The following is an 18,670-nucleotide window of genomic DNA, read 5'->3' as shown; positions in this document are numbered from 1 at the left end:
CACTTGACCCTTGAAGAATGAATAGGGTTCATCTGGTAGAGAGAGAAATGGACACTTAATGAAATAGCTTAATGGACAGAAAACACAGACTACGTGCTGCACGGTATGACTGCACAGCCCCCCTAAACATACTACATGAGGCGTTTTTATCAGCAGCAGTATTTTCCATCAAAGAGTGAAAAGGTTCGTTTGTTAGGAGATTCTGAAACACCAACAAGCTTCCAGCACAGAGACCCAGCTTGACCTGTGTCTGCTCTCTTGTCCTGGATATGCAAATAAATAAACTCTGTGAGGTGGCGCCAGAGACGCGGCGAGGACATGCGCGTTCAGGATCCTATGCACTCTGATCTGTGGAAGCGAAATCGCATCCAGCTGGCAAATGGCAAAAGCAGTGCTGTGCAAAGAGATACAAACCTTTCAGCCTGTGAAAGGACACATTCTGTCATCATGAAGGAGCACTCTGCCAATCATGTCAGAAGGAAATCTCCTAGACAGTGGGGAAAATGGGCAGATGTGTAGATTTATGTTGACATGCATGAAAGATGTGTAGACTCACATACACAAATGACAACTGGCTCACATTTCTTTCACTCTTTTGAGGTTTTTGAAAGGGGAAACAGGTGAAACCTGATGAAAGTCTCGTCACAGTAGTTTGTTACCATGCAGTCAATTTCAACTCATGGTGACTTTGTGTTTGTATAAGCAGAAGTGTGCCCCATAAGCTCCATAGGCTACTTTTCACTGGCTACTTTTACACAAGTAGATCACCAGGCTTTTATTCCAAGGTACCTCGGACGTGTTTGAACTGCCAACCAAGCATCCAAGTGTATTAATGATTTCTCTCACCCGTGCTCTTGGCACTGTAAGGGGTCTCAAAGTAGTTGTTGTTAGGTGCTGTCGAGTTGAGTATGTCTCAGAGAGACCCTAAGAACAACAGATCGGAATCCTATCCTATCTAATGCCGTCCTCATAATCAGACACATTCAAGCCCATTGCCACAGTCACTGTATCAGTCCACCTGGTCAAGGATCTTCCTTTCTTTTGCCATCTCTCCATCTTCCCAAGCATGATGTCGTTCTCCAATGAATAGCCTCTTCTAGTAGCTGAGACGAAGTAGCGAGATGAAGTTTTATCATCATTACCTCCTAGGAGCACTCTGCCTGAACGTTCTCCAAAACATATCTTTTAGCTCTTTGGCAGTCGGTGGGATCTTTAGTACTACTTTCCAAAACTACAGTTCAAGGGTTTCAATTCTTCTTCTGTCATCCTTATTCACTGTACAGCTCTCAGTAGCATAGCAAGTGATTAAAAAGACCAGGACCTGAATCAAGCAAATCTTAGTCCTCAAACTAAGATCACTGTCCCTCAATAATGTGGAGAGGTCCCTGTCTGCAGACTTTCCCAGTGCAATGTATCTCCAGATCTCTTGACTGCTGGTACCAAGTGTATTGTGGATCCATGTAAGATGAAGCCATTGACAGTTTCAATCTTTTCTCCATCTATCGTGTAACTATCATCTTTATATCATCTATAAGTCTGTAGTTGTTGCTGTTGTTGTTATGTGCCGTCGAGTCGCCTGTGACTCATAGCGACCCTATGTACAACAGCCCTAAACTCTGCTCTGTCCTGTGCCAATCGCAGTCTCTGACACTCCCATCCCGATTATCCCAGTCACTGAATCAATCCACCTCATAGAGGGCCTTCCTCTCCTGCGCCGTCCCTCCACCCTCCCAAGCATGATGTCCCTCTCTAAGGACTGGTCTCTCCTCACGACATGTCCAAAGTAAGTTAGACGGAGCCTCAGAATCCTTGCCTCCAAGGAGCCACCCGGTTTAACTCTCTCCAGGACAAATCTGTAGTAGGGCTTCTTAAAACAAGATTTCTGGACCCCTGGCCTCTCCCTCCTGAGTTTCAGATTTAGTGGGTCTGAGTTGGCTCTCAAAAATGTGTACCTTTTAAAAAACTTTTTCTTGTGCTCTGAGTGAAAGTTTTACAGAGAAAATTTAATTTACATTTAACCATTCACACACATTTTGGTTTAGGAGTTTAATTACAGTTACCACATTGTAAAAAACAAAAAAATGTACATATTTTTTTTAAAAAGTTGTCAGGTGATGTTGATGCTGAGTTTGAATCCTGGGTTAAAGTCTTAAGGGTGCTAATATTTTAGAAAGTTAACTTCTATTTATCTCCTTTTTCTCATCTGTAAACGAAAAAGCTAGCACACAGATTCTTATCCAACATCTGAACTTTTCTCCAACATCACAGTCCAAAGCCATCAATTCTTTTGTCATCTGTAATCTTTCAGATGGCTAGCATGCAACTGAAAATACCATGGCTTGAATCAGGAGCACTTTAGTCCTCAAACTGACACTGTTATGGAACACGTCTTTTGGTTTCTTGACTGCTGGTATCAAGGGTGTTGATTGTGAGCCCAAGTAAGATGAGATCATTCACACTTTCAGTTTTTTCTCCATCTATCATGATGTTGCCTATTGGTTCAGTGATAAAAATTTTTGTTATGATTTACATAGACAACTGCCTTTGCACAGTAAATAAAACACAGATAGACATCCTTCCTTCAGGCATTCTCTGCTATCAGCCAGGATTCATCTGAAGACATCAGCATTGATATCCCTGGTGCCATGGCCTCTTCAATATTCAGCTTGAATAGAGCCAAAACCTGGGAATTATGCACAGCCCCTGTGTCAGCAATCCCTTCAGGTGGCTCTGAAGCATGTCAAAGTTTGAGAGACTCTGCTTTCCACCATCTTCCAGAGACCCCTTGTGAGATAAAGCTGATGATGTCCTGAGCAGTAACCTGCTGACTAAATTATCTTTCACTCATTTTTTTTCCTTCCTGTTTCACTTCTCCAGGCCTCCATTGTTGGTGCTTTCTAATCTCTCCTCCCCATCTAAGATAAAATAAACCACCAAAGCACCTATCTTAAGGTCTGTCTATGGGAAATATATTGAGAGAAAAAGAATATTGAAACCGTCCCTGTAAAGTAGTGACTGATTCAGAGTTAGTGAACATGATGGGAACCTTGAGTGAGATGGATTGACACAAGAGCGATAAAAATGGACCCAAATACACCAATAATTCTGGTCACGGAACAAGAACAGGCAGCACTTTTGCTTCTATACGTGAGATTGTTAAGATCCAAGGATGACGTGATGGAAACTAGCAACACCAACATGTTTTGTAGGACTGTCTTGAATAAGATACACAAATTACTTTAATGTCTGACATATATTTAGGTGGTAAAGAAAACTAAGCGACTCTTACGATTATTATTTGAAAGGTTGTTGTTAAGTGCTGTCAAGTACGACCCATAGTGACCCTGCAAACAACAGATCTGAACCCTGTCCTATCTGTGCCGTTCTCAGAATATCTGACACACTCAATCCCATTACCTCAGTCACTGTGTCAATCTGTCTTGATGAGAGTCTTCCTCTCCTTTACCCTCCCTCTATCTTTCCAAGCATGTTGGCCTTCTACAAGGAATAGCCTCTCCTAATAACATGTCCAAAATAAGTAAGATAAAACGTCATCGTTCACTGCATTTTCAGAGGCCTGCTATTTCTGAACTGGGTGGCCACTCAAATAAAATAATATAAAATAGCGTAATATTGCCTTTGGTTTTCATAATTTAGGGATTACCACAACTTTAACAAAGTGTCTTATCTAGTTGTTTTTTTTCCCTCAGAATAATTTAATCTTTTTGATGAAGGAAATGTGTTGGAATTCAATTAACATCAAATATTTTTTACATGATTTTTTAAAAAAATTATATTACTCTTATTTATTTATAAAGTTTGAATACAATGGGAAGGATCTTTTGTGAAACACCATATATTTTTGCCCTGTTCTACATGCTATGATATAATAATGGTTGCTACCTTTCACGGGGATGGCCATGCAAAAAATTTAAACTTGTAAACTCATGTCCATCAACACGAACTTAAAAACCTGCTACAGACTAGAAGTTACTATTGTACTGCTGAGATAATATTATAAGGGGGAACAAAACACCAAACCAAAACACACCAGGGCAAAGTCATCATGGCTTCCTAATATATTTGACATTTAGGTAATTCATCAGCATAATGAATAGTAATTACCATTTAAGTGAGGTCAAAGTAGCCACATCACTTTCTTTTTTCTACCAGCAAGAACCTCCTCCTCAGCTCTACCTTAAAGTTCCGCACAGACAGTTACTAGGATGAAGATACAAATCCAAAAGCAACTGAACAGGAGACATGGGTAATTTTCTCCCCTTGTGAGTAATTTACAGCCTCTGAGATCCAATGGAAGTTATCCATGAATTGGAACCCACTCTGAAGTATCTAAATAATTTTGGTAGCCTATTGGGTAAGGAGGTATTGTGGCCTACTGGGTAAGGAGGTGCAATCCCAACTCAAAGGGAAATGGTTTGAAGCTACCAGCTTCTATGGGAGAAAGATGGGCAATCTTCTCCCATGCAATTCACAGCCTCTGAAAATCCACCATATCTATAGTTAGTTTCAACTTAACAGCACACAGCAACAACTTGTGTGTGTATGTGTGTGTGTGTGTACTACAGACATACATACACACACTTGTTTTTCTCCCACATGAATGGGTGGATGTAGAGCATTTTAAAATGATAAAGATTGGAGAGAGAGTTCTCTGTAGTGTAGGTTAGAGTCATGCATCCCATGATGTCTAGCATACCTTGCTTTGTGCCTTTTAGAGAAATGCCTTCTTCAAGGACAAATGACTTGCTATTGTTGTTGTTGTTGTTATTGCTATACGGTGTCATCGAGTTGACTAAGGTGCATAACAAACCTACGAAGGCATCCTTGCCCCATCCTGCGCTATCAACCTGATTTCTGTCCTGCTCGAGTCCACTGTTGCAGTCACTGTGTCACGCAACTCACTGAAGATCTTCCTCTTCTGCACTGATCCTCTACTCTCCCCGGCATGGTGTCTTTTTACAAGGACTGGCACTTCCGGACAACATGCCCAAAGCGTGGGAAATGGTAAATTCAAGCTGTAAATCCCACAAGAGCAGATTGCCTATCCCATCTTTCGTCCATGGAGTCATTTGTGGATTCGAACTACCAGAGGCATGGACGTTTGGGTTAACAGTACAACTCTTCACGGACTACCCCACCAGAGCACTCTGTCTCTCTGAGAGTTTTACCATTCATGCCTCTAAGGAGACCCTTGGTAACACTTCCTCCAGATGGGTATGTTTGTTCTTTTGACAGTCTGTAGGATATTCAACACTCTTCACCAACAACACAATTCATGCCAATGAAACAGAGCAAAAAGGAGAAAATAATAATATTTGTCCTTCATTTTTAATTAGTACGTAATGAAAATATTTTATTTACATGCCTCTTTAGTTAACAACTAGCTAACAGGAACAACATTATATGTATCTGAGAAAAAACCAAATGTTCTTATTCAAGGTTAGACCTTTGTGTTACTTCTGTTGTGTTAGTGATAGTTGTTAGCAAGAGTTTTTTCTAACATTATAAGGACAGGTTAGCCTCAATATAAAACATAAATACAAAAGATTCAAGGAACACAAAAGATATTCCAACTAAAAACTTAAACTCATGACCATCAAGTCAGAATCGATGCATAGCTGACACTCCAGGGAGTTTTCACATGGAAGGACCCCATCTTCCTCCTGTGGAGCCACTGGTGAATTCCAACAACCAGAAAGGTACCACTTTGGAATAGCAGTGCAACCTTCGATAGGTTACCACCACCAGAGCACCCTAGATACTTCAGGAAGATTTTACTAAGTCGATAGCAACTATTACTCCTCCTCCTGCCACACACATATAAAGTTTTTAAGGGTATCATTATTAAATACAGGTAGAGATATCTCCCCATTTGTCACTATGTAACCCCCAACATCAAAATAATAATGCGTTCCTCATGTCGAAAATGAGCACATACGTTGCAATAACTGTCGTAATTTATCAGTAGGATATTAAGGGGGTGTAGATTGAACATTTTCCTCCAGGAACCCCAGTAGCCTAGTGGCAAGGAGTTGTGCTGTTAATGGTGATAGGTGGTTCAAGTCCACTAGTTGTTTTACAGGAGAGAGACAGTTGTCTCCTCCTGTGGAGTCTACAGCTTCTGAAAATCTATTGAAGGAGCAGTTGTGAGTCAGTTTCCAACTCAGTGACAATGCGTTTGAACTTTTTTTGAGTACAGTTTCTTCACCTGTAACGTTTCCGTGATCACGTGCAATCACTGTAATTTGATTCAGTGAGCACATTTTCACTGTTCCAGTGTACAGGGAGAAAGGCCCATCTGCCAATTATCTGAAATTAACTTTCTTGAATTTTTAATACTACATATAAAGTTTCTATTAAAAAGGATATTTTTTGAAAGCTAGATTTGGAAGACAGAGTTATTCTCTAGGTTCCTTTTCTTATATGAAAAAGAAGTGAAATGTGTGCATTACAAGCAATGGGAAGGAATAAGTTAGGAGTGCACTCCAAACTAAAAAGAACAAATAAGTAAACTTTGCAAGTTCAAGCTGAAGCTAAGGAAAACATAATCAAATCAAAATCCATAGGAACCAAAATATAACCTTGAGTCTATCCCACCTGCATTTAAAAACCGTGTCAGGAACAGTTTTGAGGCCTTGAATACTAATGAGTGAAGACCAGGTGAAGAGGCCACTACAAAGATGAGGAAGAAACGACCGAAATGAATATTGCATTTGCGCTCTGAGAATCCAGAGCAAAGGGAAGAAATCAGGATATTAGGGAGTTGAACAGAAAATTACAAAGGGCAACACGGGAAGACAAAGTAAATAATTATAATGAGATGTGCAAAGAGCTGGAGTCAGAAAATTAAAGGGACTGAACTCGCTCAGCATTTCTTAAGCTCAAGGAATTGAAGACCGAATTCTATACTCGAGTTGCAATACTTATGGATGCTTTGGGCAGAATATTAAATGATCCAGGAAGTATTAAAAGAAGATGGAAAGAGTATACAGAGTCATTGTACCAAAAGGAATTGGCAGACACAGAAGAATTTAATGAAACAACGTATGAGCAAGAGTCTGTGGTGATGAAGGAAAACATTCAAGCTGCTCTGAAAGAATTGACAAAAAACAAGGCCTCAGGAATTGACAGTATTCCCAATAATGTATTTGAAAAAACAGATGCTGCTCTAGATGTGCTCACCAAGTTTTGCCAAGATATTTGGAGGACAACCACCTGGCCAACTGACTAGAAGAGATCTATGTTCTCATTCCAAAGAAAGGTGATCTGACAGAGTGTGGAAATTATCAAACAATATCAATAATATCACATGCAGAAAAGATTCTGCTAAAGATTATCCCAAAACGACTGGAACAGCACATCAATAGAGAACTGCCAGATGTGCAGGCTGGGTTTAGAAGAGGTCGGGACGCTAGAGATATTGCAGCTAATGTTAGATGGATCTTTGCTGAAAGCAGAGAGTACCAGAGGAATGTCTATCTGTGTGTCATTGACTATGCAAAGGCATTTGACTGTGTGGACCACAACAAACTGGCTAACTCTGAGAAGAATGGGAATCCTAGAACACTTGATCGTGCTTATGTGAAACCTACACTTGCACCAGGAGGCAGTCATCAGAACAGAGCAAAGAAACACTGCATGGTTCAGAATTGGGAAGGGGGTACACCAGGGATGTGTCCTATCTTCATACTTTTCCAACATATATGCAGAACAGATTATCCAGGAGGTTGGGCTTTATGAGGAGAAATGTGAAATGACTACTGGAGGAAGACTCATCAACAATCTGTATTATGCAGATGACATAACCCTGCTTGCTGAGACTGAGAAAGACCTGAAGCACTTGTTTCAGAGGGTCAAGGACTGTAGCCTTCAATATGGGTGAAGGCTCAATATCAAGACGACAAAGATTCTCACCACTGGACCAATTGGTAGCATCAGGATGGATGGTGAAGAGATTGAGATTGTACACAGCTTTAGTTTGCTTGGCTCCACAGTCAACATTCTTGGCACCAGCAGCCAGGAAATGAAAAGACATATTGCGATGGGAAAGTCTGCTGTTACGGACCTCTCCAAAGTAATGAAAAGCAATGGTGTCCCTCTGGAAACTAAGGTGTGCTTGATCCAGGCTATAGTCTTTGCAATCACTTGCTATGTATTAGAAAGCTGCAGAATGACTAGGGAGGACATAAGAATTGATGCCTTTGATCTCTGGTGTTGGAGAAGAGTACTGAATATACCATGGACTACTAGAAGAAAAAACTGGCTCATCTTGGAGAGGATGAAACCAGAATGCTCCTTGGAGGCAAGGGTTCTGAAGTTTCTTCTGACATATTTTGGACATGTTGCAAGGAGGGACCAGTCCTTGGAGAGGGATGTCTTGCTTGAGAGAGTAGAGGGACAGCACAGGAGGGGAGGACCCTCTATGAGGCAGATTGATTTAGTGACTGGGGTAATGGGGATAGTTGTGTTAGAGACAGTGAGATTGGCTCAGGATAGAGTAGGGTATAGGGCTGTTGTACATAGGGTTGCTATAAGTCGCAGGAACACATAACAACTACAACATGGAAGATTACAAAAATCTAACTCCAATTGTAGCAAGTAGAATCACAAACACCTAACAGAACTTGGCCAGAATTTTAATTTTTGCTGTTGTTCATCATCAATTAGAAAGAGACTCAAAGCTCCCCCTCTCATGGGTTTTAGAGGCAGTAAATCATACAGTAGGGGACTGCCCATCTTTCTCTCACAAAGCTCCTGGCAGATTTGAACTATGTGCCTTTGGGTTGGCAGTGCAATGCCTTACCACTAAGCCACCAGAGTAAAAAGGTTCCTCTTTGAGCTGATTTAGGTATTGTTTTACTGTTGGTGCTTTTTTCCCTCCACTAGTTTATTTACAAAATTCTAATAAAAATTTGAACATATTCTTTCAATTTCCCTTACCCCCGATCCATCAAATTATACAATCCAATAATTAATCCCCTCTTCCCCCTGTACATCCACATCCCTCTGCTTCCAGCCTCTCCCACCCCTCCTAGATCCTTATACTCCTTCTACAGTAACGGAGTTGGTGCTTTCTATTTGTCAAGGAGAAAGAGACTCAGAGCTGATGCACCAGTACGATTTCAGTGATTGCGAAATGTCTCTCAGAGTAGCTGGTGGATTCTAACCAGGTGCTTTTGAATTAGCAAGGCAACTCCTTCCTGAACTATTTTCTCCACGTAACTTGATATAAGTCAACTGCTAGCAAGTCCATTAGGATTCATGGTTTGTCTTAACTGTAACCTTTTGGAAAGAGATCACCAGGCCTTTCTTCCAAGGTGCCTCCACATAGGTTTGAGCCGTCGACTGTTACTAATCCAACACTTATCCCTTTGTGCCACTCAAATACTGGCTCAGAGACTAAATATTTTAATGTTTAGACTTTTAAATGTAGGAAAATTGCATGAATTTTTAAAAAAGTTTAAAGGAAAAAAATGTCAGTGATAAGCCTGACCCTCGATTTCTTTTCTTTCTTTTATAAATATCATGTGGAGAAGGTTAAAATTAAAAAATCAAACTATTTTTTCCCATCCATGTTACCATTTTGGATAATCGATACAACAAGTCTTTCTGTGGGTTTTTGTTGTTGTTGTTGTTGTTTAATTTTAATCTCACTCTTAGTTGTGTTGTTGATCTTTATTTGTTTTCTTTTTTTCTTTTTGCCCTGTAGTACAATTCCCATTGCAGGAAGCATCATCATAATGTAAAAGAATAAAAAGTAAAACAAAACAACATTATACAGGAATAGGTGAGAGCTACCAAAATTCCTGCTTTAATAGTGACTTTTTAAAGTCAACTACTATGGAAGGCATTTTAGCATTTCCTCAAAAAGCTCAACATAGAAATTCCATATGACCTAGTCATTTCACTGTTGGGGATATACCCCTGGGAAATCAGAGATGAGACAAAAACAGTGATGTGTATACCTATGTTCATAATAGTGTTATTCACAATAACAAGATAATGGAAACAACTTAAATGTCCACAAATGAATGATAGGGGGAAAAAAAGAATGAATAGAACATCATGAAGCACTAAAGAACTAAGTAATCCTTAATTACAACATACCATGGGAGAGTCTAGAGAGCATTATGTGGAATGAAATAACTCTGTTGCAAAAGGACAAATATTGCATAAAACTGCTATTGTGATAATAGGAAGGTAATTGAAGGATGAGGTGGGGGAGCAGAAGAACAGAAATGTTAATAGGTAGATAAAGAACATTACAAGGACCAAGTCAAGGGATGATCAATGTTAGAAGAAGCGAGATAAAGACAATATGGCTACTGATATAAGCAAATAGGAGCAAGATATTGACAACTACTTAAAAGAGAAAGGGGAGAAGGGGTATGGAAGAAAGTAGAAGAAGAAATCACTAGGACAGCAGAGATTAGTGGGGGACTTGAGATGGGGAGAAAAAAAACCAAATCAACACTAACTGTATAAAAGATAACATAAAAAAATGATTGTTTAAAACCAAATGTACATGAATGAAATAATGTATAGTTATATAAAAGTGAATGATGGCATAAATAAATAATATTTAAAATACTTATTTTGTTCCATTTAAAAACCATTTTTAAGTTAGAGGCCCCCCCCACCCTTTAAAATGTATTCCCAAGTGTGCATGATAATTACTGCAAACCAAGGCCAACTGAGAAATAAATGAGTCACTCCTGGCCCAATGATATCGAGAGAAGAAAGTATAAGTCCTTAAAAAGTTTTTGGCCAGATGATGGTTGGTGTGTTTGTCTTTGCTAAGATGTGGGCAGGCACTCTCAAGAGAAAAGGTGACTGAGAAAGAGAGACCTTTAAAACAGCACAACCCTAGCTGGTGTACAGTCAAGTCGCAGCAAAATCTGTTGCTGGCTTGTTAATTCTGACTCATGGTGACCTCATGTGTCCGAGTCAAAATGCGCATTATTCAGCTGATTAAAAAAAGTACTCATTTGACTTTCACATGTGTAGTAATCCTATAACCATGGGGCATTCTTCTATGCAATTTTTTTAAATTTTATTTTTTTAAATAATTTTAATGAACATTTACAGAGAATTTGGATTTCCATTCATTCATTGCTACACGTCTCTCCCCGCCCAGCCCTCTCACCCGCCCCCCAGTTCGCTCCTCTCTTTCAAAAGTAAAAGAAAGACTCCCTCCCTGGTACACAATTCCCCCGCACCCTTCCCACCGCCCCAAGTACATTCCACTATGCAACCTTAATTGTGCACTCTTGTGATAACCATAATACCCTATCATACATCGCTTTTAAATTATTCAGTCCCTCATCTGTTTCAGTGCAGTATACACAATTTATCCAGTTTTTCTCAGTCTTACCCCAACCCTGATATCAGTCCCATTTTACAGCAGTGGCACCATGCAATATTTGTCCTTTTGCGACTGACATATTTCACTCAGCATAATGTCCTCCAGGCTCACCCATTTTGAATAATGTTGAATGAGTTCCTTGTTTTTCCAATGCAGCATAGTATTCCATTGTGTGAATATACCACAGCTTCTCTACCCATTCGTTTGTTGATGGGCACCTGGGTTGTTTCCAACTCCTTGCTATTGTGAACAGAGCTGCGATAAACATGGGTGTGCATATATCTGCTTGGATGTCGGTTATGGTCTCTTTGGGATATATTCCCAGTAGTGGAATTGCTGGGGCAAATGGTATCTCTATTTGCAACTTTTTGAGAAAGAGCCATACCGCCTTCCACAGTGGTTGCTCTTCTATGCATTTTATATCACTGAGTCCACATTCTTTATTTTCATCACTACAAATGAGCTAAGAAGACATAGATACCTAACTTGAGAAATCCCTACTCCCTTGCACAACATGCCCAGAAAATTTCACTCTTCACTGTGTATTTGTGTGCTCATTAATGTATGTGAGTGTGTGTGTGTGTGTGTGTCTGTGTAGAGACACTAACTCAAAATCCATTGCAGTGGAGTCTATTCTGACCCTTGGCATCCCTCCATTGCATTTCTAAGGTTATAAGTCTTCATAGAAGAAGATTGTCTCCTGTTTCTCCCATGAAGGGGCTGGTGCATTAGAACCACTGACCTTCCAGTTAGCAGGCCACCACATGCCAGAAGAAGTAAATGGTTATGCAGTCTCTCATGCATCCTACGGAGAGGCTTCCTTCAGCAATGTCAGATGTGATTATATTTTATGTCATGTTAACATGGGATAGTGGATTGAGTGCAGCAGCTTTTAGAGTGCAGGTTGTGATATAGCTGTCAAATATTGACCAGAATCACATTTGAATTTACAACCTAGAACTGAAAGGTCTTTTCAGCCCTTTGAACTGAACATGGGAAGGAAAAGATTTAGAGCACATTTTTACTTTTCAGAGTCAGTGCATTTAAGAAGGCTTTGCTAAGAGAAAAGAGCTGTGAATAAACAACACATCCCATGATAAAACTAAAAAAATCTTCTTTGATATATGGTGGAATGCTATTTATCATCACAAACTCTGAAGGTCTTGTATGTATGTTTGTGTGTATTGCTATGTATTGATGAGTCAGAACAGACCCATGAATGACCCTACAGTAGGTTTTCAGAGGCAATTATTTGCATGGATGAAGATTGTCCATCTTTCTCTCTGACAGCACCCAGTGGATTCAAACCACATATCTTTGGGATTGCAGCACAGCTTCTTACCACTAGGCCACCAGAGAGAGAGAGAGAGAGGAGAGATACATACATACATACATACATACTCCTCATAAGATCTGCAATCTTAAACTATTTTAAAGTAAAATACACTATCTTATTCTTTAAAAAATCACATATAAAGGTAATACTTAACTAAGAAAAATATTGCATAGTGGAGAACATTAAAGTATTGATAGCATCAAACAATAGTAGCAAAAAGTACATATCCTCTTTATTTCCTATGCTTATCTACTATTTCTCAAAATTTCTACAAAAATCTCTTTGTTGACAAGGAAAAAAAAATAAGCTCACTATATATCTATAAGGGAGCCCTGGTTGTGTGTTCCCTGACTACCCCAAAAGTCATGGTAACCCTGCTAAAACAAAGCCATGCCACTCTGGCAAATTTATACAAGTGTTCAGGTCTTTTGTTCACAGGGTTGCTATGAGTTGTCTATGACTCGGCCGGCACTAAACAGCAACAACAACAACAACAACAACAAGAGGCTCCTTGGAGCTCTGGTGGCCTAGTGGCAAGAAACTGCATTGCAATCTTCAAGGCATATGGTTTGAGTCCACTGGCTGCTCTGTGGGGAAAAGATGGGCAATCTCCTCTTGTACAATTAACTGCCTCTGTAAGCCCACTGGAGGGTCAGCAATGAGTCAGTTCTGACTCTATGGTACACAACAGCAGAGGCTCCTTGGGAGGAAGTCAAGCAACCTCCTCCCAAGGAACTGACAGCCTTGGAAACTCAGTGGGGGATCAGCTATGAGTTAGTCTCAAATCAAGGAATGAGCAAAATATCTGTGTGATGTGGGCAAGGTCCAATGGTGTTTAACTTTATAAAACATAATGCAGAAAGCATAATACAAATGAAGAATAGCATGACACACAATGTATACGAACTTTGTAAGCAAACCAAATAATTAAAAAAAAACCCATTCAAAAACCCCCATAATGAATAGGTGGGGAGGGGGAACGCAACAAACTTTTTTATCTCAAAGCTATCTCTCGTACTCTGTTTTTCCTTGGCCACCCAAACATACCTCTCTCCCACAGCAACAAGAAATAGTTGACTTTTTCACCTTTGGATTTCTTAATTGCTATATTAACTTGCAATAGCAAGTAAACTTTCTCACATTTCAAGAGGAAGCCTCGGCAACATATGAAAAACAAGAAGGCGAAGTGAAAACATTGCAAAAAGCCCCCTTTTCAGTGCAGTAAGTGGGAAATAAGATTTTTTTTAACAACTTCTTAAAACTGCCATTGGCATTCACCATGGGATTGTGGCAAAATGACAGCAAAGCTCCATTTTCAACTGAATAAAGCATCCAAAGGAGCTCTATCCACCAGGATGTTCTGTGATGCCGAGAATGTTCTACATATGTAGTGTCCGATTGCCACCAACTATACATACTGGCTATGTAGCAACTAAAATGTGACTGGCACTGCTGAAGAATGTATTTTTAATTTTATAGTGATAATTTACATTGCAACATGTCATCTAGTTGATAAAAAAATATTCAAATTGACATTTCCCCAATGTACTTGGTTTAAAAGGGAAAAGGTTAGTTTGAGAGGAAAAGAGAACACAGACATTGCCAGGGAATGTTTTTAATATCTTCTTGAGATATAATCTGCATATACTTAAGAGCCATTCCTTTAAAGTATATAATTCAATGGATTTTATTGTTCTCACAGAGCTGTATAACAGTCACTATAGCCAAATTTTAGAAATTTTATCATCTTAAAAGGAATCTCATACCCATTAGTTCCCCACTCTTCTCCCTATTTCCAGCACAAAGCAACAATCCACTTTATTTCATTATTTTCTTACCTTCTATATGTAAGTGGAATCACAAAATGTATGGAGTTTTGTGATTCTTTCTTTTCACTTAGCATAATACCTCAATTCTTACTCATACTGTAGCAAGTATTGATACTTCATTGTGTTTATTGAAAAAATAATATCCCATTGCAGGCAGTCTTCAGGTTACAAACTACCACTTTATAGACAATTTCAATTTGCACAATATTATATGAAATTTTCCCCACTTTGAAAGAACTGAACCAGAATAACCCCAACAAATTCCTTATCAAAATTACCTTCATGCCAAACCTTTTGTAAACATTTGTTAAAATTACCATAAAATTTTCTTTACAAAATCACCTTTACGTCCTGTATTTGTAGATTTTTTTAAATCCATGAAAAGACTTTGACATTCTTCTTGAACTAAAATAAAACTAAGAATCTATCTTGGTGACTGTTCCATGTACACTTGAGAAGAATGTGCACTTTCCATGGTGAAAAGGGAAGAAAAAATGGGGTTGCTTTCATAGTTAAAAAGACCATTTCCAGATCTATCTTGAAATAAAATATTGTGAGTGAAAGGATAATGTCCATACGCATACAAGGAAGACCTATTAATACCACTATCATTCAAATTTATGCACCAACAACCAGAGCCAAAGAGGAGAAATAGATGATTTCTATCAACTGTCGCAGTCAGAAAATCCATTGAATATGTAACCAAGATGCATTAATAATAATGGGTGACCGAAATGTAAAAGTTGGAAACCACAAAGAAGGATCAGTAGTCTTAAAATATGGACTTGGTGACAGAAATGAGACTGGAAAAAATGATAGAATTCTGTACAATCAATGATTGTTTTTCATAGCAAGTATCTTTTATAAGAAAGATAAATGCAGGCTATCCACATGGATTTCACCTGATGAGATGCACAGGAAATCAGATAGATTACATCTGTGGAAGGAATCACTGGAGAAGTTCTATATCAGCAGTGAAAATTAGGCCAGGTGTTGATTGTAGAAGAGACCATATTAAAGCTAAAGAAGGTGAAATCATATCCACAGGAATAAAAATTTCATCTTGAGTCTATACCCCCTAAATTTAAAAACCAACTCAGAAACAAGTTTAAGTAATTGAACACTAATGAATGAAGACCAGATGAGCTGTGGGAAGATATCAAGAATATCATCCATGAAAAAGGCAAAAGTTTATTATAAAAAGGAAGGAAGAAGACAAAAATGGATATCAGAAGAGACTCAATATTGCACCAGAGGGAAATCAAGAAGCTAAGGAGCTGAATAGAAGATTTCAAAGGGCCACTCAGGAAGACAAGGCAAAATATTATAATGAAATGTGCAAGGAGTTGGAGTCAGAAAAATCTAAAGGGCCGAACTCACTCAGCATTTCTTAAGCTGAAAGTACTAAAGAATAAATTCAAGTCACGAGTTGCAATGCTTAAGGATGCAATGGGTAGAATATTGAATGATTCAGGAAGCATTAAAAGAAGAGGGAAAGAGTATACAAAATCATTGTACCAAAAAGAATTGGATGACACAGAAGAATTTCAAGAAACAGTGTATGATCAGGAGGCAATGGTGATAAGGGAGGAAGTTCAGGCTGCTCTGAAGGACTTGACAAAAAAATAAAGCACCGGGATTTGACGGAATACCAGTTGTCATATTTCAGCAACAGATGGTTCCCTGTATGTGCTCACCATGCTGTGCCAAGAAATCTGGAGGACAATTACTTGGCCAACTGACTGGAAGAGATCCATATTTATTCCCATTCCAAAAGAAGGTGACCTGACAGAGTGTAGAAATTATCAAACAATATCACTATATCACACACTAACAAAATCCTGCTCAAGATTATTCAGAAACATATGGAACAGTAAATTGACAAAAGACTACCAGAAATATGAGCTGGGTTTAGGAGAGGTCATGGCACTAGGGGCATATCAGATGGATTATGGCAGAGAGCAGAGAGTACCAGAAGAATATCTATCTGTGCTTCATTGACTATGCAAAGGCATATAACTGTGTGGATCACAACGAATTGTGGCTAACCTTTAGGAAAATAGGAATCCCAGAACTCTTGATCATGCTTATATGAAACCTATACTTGCACCAAGAAGCAGTCCTCAGAACAGAGCAAGGAAACACTGCATGGTGCAAAATCAGGAAATGAGTGCGCCAGGGATGCATCCTGACCCCATACCTTTTCAAACTGTATGCAGAACAGATCATTCAGGAAGCAGGGCTTTATGAAGAGGAGTGTGGCATCAAGATTGGAGGAAGACTCATTAACAATCTACAATATGCAGATGACACAACCTTGCGTGTTGAAACTGAAGAAGACCTGAAGCGCTTGTTTCAAAAGGTCAAGGGCTGTAGTCTTCAATATGGATTGAAGTTCAACATCAAGAAGACAAGGTTTCTCACCACTGAGCCAATTGGCAGCACCATGATGGAAAGTAGAGTGAGGTTGTTATCAATTACAACTTGCTCTGATCCACAATCAACACTCTTAACACCAGCAGTCAGGAAATCAAAAGACAAACTGCATACGGGAAATCTGTTGTCATGGACCTCTCCTGAGTGCTGAAGAGCAACGATGTCAGTCTACATATAAGGGTTCATCTAATCCATGCTATGGTCTTCTCAATTACTTGTTATGCTTCACAGAGCTGGACAATGACTAAGGATGATTGAAGAAGAATAGATGCCTTTGAGATGTGGTGCTGGAAAAGAGTCTTAAACATGCCATGGACTGCCAAGAAAACAAATAGGTCTCTGTTGGAGAGGGTGAAACCGAGTCTCTCCTTGGAGGCTATTATTTTTAAGCTGTGCCTCACATCCTTTGGGCATGTGGCCAGGAGAGACTGGTCCTTGGAGAAGGAAATCATGCTTGGAAGGGTGGACGGACAGCACAGGAGAGAAAGACCCCAGATGAGATGGATTGATACAACATCTAGGGCAATGAGGGTTGGTGTGTCAGAATTAGTGAGACTGGCTCAGGACAGGAAAAGGTTTAGAACTCCTGTACATAGGGTCGCTATACATCTCAGGCCACTCAATGGCACAAAACAACAACAACATACTAAATTAGTTGGTTTTAATTTAAGCTTCTTCTTTAGAGTCAATGAGACCTTGGAGAGGGCCTTTGTATTTAAAGTTGGCTGTTACTATATTTTGGAGGAACATTCTTCTTATTGGTTCAACGAGAACATGCCATCCCCTTTTCCTTATGAATCAGGGTGAAGTCTCTCTCAGGGAGGAGTGATAGGGAATGGCAAAGGACACACCGACAAAGGAGATTAATCAGAACTGACTTTGACAAGCACTGTGGCAATTGGACAATTAAAACAGACATTCGGATGGCGGGGAAGAAGAACAAACTGGGGAGGAGGGTAGAGAGAATGGTGCAGCAATGAAGGAATGAAAACCCAAAATCCCTGTAAATGTTCATTAAAACTAATAAAATTTAATAAAAAAAAATCCCAAAGAAACAAACAAAAAAAAAACACTCTTCTGTCAATATGTTGTACTGAGGTAACCTGGGGTTTGCTGTGATGCTGAATCTTGTGCCACTGGGTTTCAAATGCCGTAACGGTTACCCATGGTGGACAGTATTTAGTGGAGCTCTCAGTTTGAGACAAGTTTGGAAACAGGAGTGACATCTACTCCCTAAATAACATGCCGCGAGAAACTCTATGAACGTTGATAAATGTAAATAGTCATAGAAAGGCTTCAGGCCTTTTGTTCATAGGGTCTCTATGAATTGTGCTATACTCAAAGGCAATCAACAACAACAACAACTCATATTCAAGCTCAAATTGAAGGTGAATAAAAGGAAAACAAATTCATGTAAACAAAAATATGATCTTGAGTCGAATCCACTTGAATTTCAAAACCATCTCAAGAACAGATATGATGAATTGAACACAAATAACTGACATGAGTTGTGTGTTGACATCAAGGACGTCATCCAAGTAGAAAGCAAGAGATCATTACAAAGACAAAAAATAAAGTCCAAAATGGATGAGAGAAGAGACTCTGAAACTTGCACTGGAATGAAAAGAAGCAAAAAAATAAGGGGAAAGAATGCTGAAGCGAGATGAATAAATGAGTATGGAG

General features: G+C 39.3%; 1 pseudogene; it reads left to right on the top strand.

Annotated features, from left to right (window-relative positions):
* Positions 1-318: 318 nt before the first annotated feature.
* Positions 319-18,670, top strand: part of LOC102877059 — a 134,347-nt pseudogene continuing 115,995 nt past the window's right edge.

The sequence above is a fragment of the Elephantulus edwardii genome, unplaced genomic scaffold (assembly GCF_000299155.1).
Source record: "Elephantulus edwardii isolate Elephantulus edwardi_28Jun2011 unplaced genomic scaffold, EleEdw1.0 scaffold00016, whole genome shotgun sequence".
Classification (NCBI taxonomy): Eukaryota; Metazoa; Chordata; class Mammalia; order Macroscelidea; family Macroscelididae; genus Elephantulus; species Elephantulus edwardii.
This window is presented reverse-complemented; position numbering and strand designations above follow the sequence as displayed.